The sequence below is a fragment of the Kryptolebias marmoratus genome, linkage group LG18, assembly GCF_001649575.2.
Source record: "Kryptolebias marmoratus isolate JLee-2015 linkage group LG18, ASM164957v2, whole genome shotgun sequence".
In the NCBI taxonomy this organism is placed as follows: domain Eukaryota; kingdom Metazoa; phylum Chordata; class Actinopteri; order Cyprinodontiformes; family Rivulidae; genus Kryptolebias; species Kryptolebias marmoratus.
The window spans coordinates 18,419,685-18,423,722 of record NC_051447.1 but is presented as its reverse complement, the minus strand read 5'-3'; positions in this window follow the sequence as shown (position 1 = coordinate 18,423,722).

Below are 4,038 nucleotides of genomic sequence, written 5' to 3'. Positions count from 1 at the left end.
AGGTGCTCTTCAGACAGAAAAACATCTATCATGCAGGCGCCGCTGTGACCAAACAAATCGGCGGTGGCTAGAAAATATGATTTCACCAGGAGAGGAATGTGAGGCTGAGGCACGCTTCAAGGCTGCTGCAAGGCATGATGGGATCAGTGCAGACCACTCAAGGGGCTAAAGCTAGTAAGGGATTAAGTTTTAAGGCTTCACTTAAAGTCTCAGTCATGCACTTTGATCAAGTATCTCCAATTATCTAAAGATTCCGAGGAAAACTTGACGAACAGTGGGAGCATTTATGCAATTCTCCGTTTTGGCTTAGGGATCATTCGAGCCATCGAACTCTGTCGAGGTGTCGCTGTCCGGCGTTGGTTTCCAGAGGCCACGAGGAAGCAATCAGTCCACCGATGAGTCCGAAAACCAAAATCCTGCAGGACTTTGCATCGATTCAATTAATCCCCACAAGCAGGAAAAACAGCCCGACGTGCTACACCTGACCTGTGCTCCTCCTCAGCTTGTTTGTTTTTTGTCCCCGCTGAGAAGCCGGCACACTGGGGCACTGAAAAACAGCAAATTCCTTAGAGAAAGGACGAATCAGCTCAGTCTGTTGGGACATTTACTTCTAATCTGAAGGTTTAAGGAGTTCCTGCCTGAACTGCTTCCACACAGGAACGGTTGGCTTTCGTCTTCAGTCCCGAAGGTTTAAAAAGAGCAATTATTCCCAGGTGAACTTTGCCTACAGAGTCACAACCTCCTGCTCAGGAGGGTGACGGAAACACAACACCTAGGCGGATATGCTATTGTTCACCGGTTCCTAACAAGAATCAGTAGAACCAGCACCAGCACTGGGACCTCTTTAGTGGAAAAACCCAAGATGCAAGAGTGAACACAACTCTGTGAAGCTTCAATTAAAACAGAAACTTTTCATCCATTGTCTTCAGTTTGTCCGTGGTTGGGGTGCAAAGGTAACAGATCCAGGAGGATCTGAAGGAGTTCCCAGAGGCCACTGCACCAGAACCAGAACTCAAGGCCCAACCCATCTCCCCGTGTTTTATCGCTTCGGCTTTGTGTCGACACAAAACTGCATTTTGAGGAGCCCCAAAAAAAGCATTTAACCCTCCTTCGGGTCAAATGGACCTGAAGTTAAAGTACCACTGATTGTCACACACCTGAGTGTGTGAAATCCCATCCCCCTGAGGGACCATTTGGTGATCCAACCCTTGATGCTGAGTGTCAAGCAGGGGTGGCAATGGGTCCCATTTATACAGTCTTTGGTATGACCCAGCTGGGGATTGAATCCACGACCTCCCAGCTTCAGGGCGGACACTCTACCACTAGGTCCACTGATCCAATGGTACATGGGTTCTCATACCAGGAGTTGAACCCGGGCCGCCTGTGTGAAAACCAGGAATCCTAACCGCTAGACCAGGCGTCTCCAATCCTTCATGTTTTACTTGTTTCTCTGCTCCAACACACCTGGTTTGAATCAATGGGTGATTAACAGGCTTCTGCAGAACATGAAGAGGTGATTTAACCTCTGAATCAGGTGTGTTGGAGCAGGGAAACAAGGAAAACATGCAGGATGGTGGCCCTGAGGACCAGGGTTGGACACCCCTGCGCTAGACCATCTATGATCCCTCGATGGAAGACAAAGACTGACGGAAGGATACTGCACCGATGTAAGCGTCAATTATCAACGGCTACTCTGTGCACCCTGCAGGACTATAACTGAGCCTTAATGCTGCAAGCGCCGCAGCTTTGTAGTTCAAAGTCGTACTAAAACATCACGACTTCTTGCATATATAAGGAGCTCCGGATTATAAGGCGCTCTGTTGTTTTTTGAGAAAATCAAAGGCTTTTAAGTTCACCTTATAGTCCGGAAAATATGGTAGGTACCAGATGCACAACAGGTAAGTACCAGATACAAACCCTGTAAGTACCCTGGACCAGGTACATATTAGTCAATCAATCAATCAACTTAATTTCTGTAGCACATTTAAATAAAACACAGGGGTAACCAAAGTGCTGTACAATAGATTAAGACAATAAGAAGAAAGCGAGGAGGCCTGTCTGACACTCGAGGGTAAATTGTTCCAGAGCTTATTCCCTTATATTAGGTTGTGTTATATATTGCTACCCATTAATGTGTGTATTCTGGTTATAAAAACTGCAAAAAAACAGAGTGCCCTAACCTTAAAATAAATACTTCTGTCGTTGTGTACCATGGGCTGCACGTTGGGTACGTACAGAAACACGGTTTTTATACAACTTTAACAACCGACGTTTTATTTCACAGTTTAATCAAAACTGAGGTGCGACTTTAACCTGGGTATCAATCCACGGGTTAATGAGTTTGTGTCCTCGCAGCAAAGAGGAAGCGTCAGCTGACGGTGAAAGTGTGACCTTGGTCAACAGGAAACTGTTCGACACTTCGCCCGAGGGGAACCGACACATCTGCCCGCGCGTGAAGCTCCCATGAAGGGCCTTTTTATGTGGAAATTTGGAAAAGAGCGGACGTCTTTTAACTTGCAAATGAGAGAAATATCAGTTGGCTTTCAAGGGCAGAATATGAATTAAATCCTTTGTTGGCAGCTTTAACCTTAAAGGTGAACCAGGTTGATTTGTTTTCAACAACAAGAGTCTAATTAATACTTTTCATGAATAATGCGCTCACTGACTCCTGCTGTGAAGAAAGTTTCTCACAAGACAATAAAACAGATGTCTAATTTTTTTAAATTAAATGTTCAAATAAATTCTCCTCTGCTGCTAAAAAGCGTGTGTGATAGTTGTGTGTTTTCAGCTAATTTAAAGGGTTATTAACTAAAAAACATAAATGTTAACGAGGTTACAGCTGGGTTAAATTAAATGGGTTTTGAATCGATGGCTGAAAAATCTGTGATTGTCAGAAATGACTTGCAGCCGTTTTGGTCAAACTGTTAAAATGAAAAAAAAAAAAAACACAATATGGCGGACATTATGTCATGTTGCCGGATCTCACGCTCACCACACCACACCAAATTTCAGCGGAATATCTGCGAAACTGACTGAGTTACAGCTATTTGTTTTCTAAGGTCAGCTGGCTGTGGCGGCCATCTTCATTTAGGTTGGCTCCAAATGTTATCCAGCTGTTGATATTTATCTAATAATTATTTCATCAAAATCTGTCCTGTACCAGTGAGAAACAACTATTTTTCTGCTCTAATCTGTTACAAGACATCCTCCATGTCTGGTGACTTTCTGACCAGCAACTACCTGATAACACCGCTGTTCCACTCGTGAAGCCACCACTCCCTGCAGATCTAATCAGTTACATCTCCATCAAACTCCATCCGAACCGGACCGCTCGCCTTTTTAACGCCTGGCAGAGCGGCCATGTTTTTTTCTGCGTGCGTGCGTGCGTGCGTTGCGCCCGTCTGTACCGTCAGCAAAATGTCTCATAAACTGATGGACCGATTTTACGGAATCCTTCAGGGAACGTTCAGTGGATCTACATCCACAGCGGAGCAAACTGATCGTAGGAAACACAAATACGAGCTAAAGTTTGGGGGCGGTAGTAGCTGAGGGTCATCCCCAATTTATAATCTGAGCACTAACTGACTGCATAAGATCTGTGATTTGTCAACTTTGTCAGTCTGTTAGCAAAATATCTCATGAACCACTGGATGGAGGCGACACAATTCAAAAAGTCAGATATTGAGGTAAAATTTGGTGTGGTAGTAGCTGAGAGTCATTCCCAACACCTACTCCGAGGGTGAAACTGAGATTTTTTAAGGTTTTGGCCACAACAATTGATGATTTTAGGCTTAAACTCTGGCCGGTGATATGCATTCCTTCGAGGACTGCAGAGTGACTGCATTTCCCGGCGTGCACCGCGGCGGCCCCGCCTCCCGCATACCTCCGCTGCGCTGCGGGGATCCCGCAGAGAGCGCAAGTTTCCCCCGGCGGCAGCAGAGGCGCAAAAAGTTTCCACAGAGGAATGGGCAAGCTGTAGAGGAGCGCGGGACAGGATCTAACCAGGATCGGCTCGGACTCCGGGCGGGGGGGGGGGGG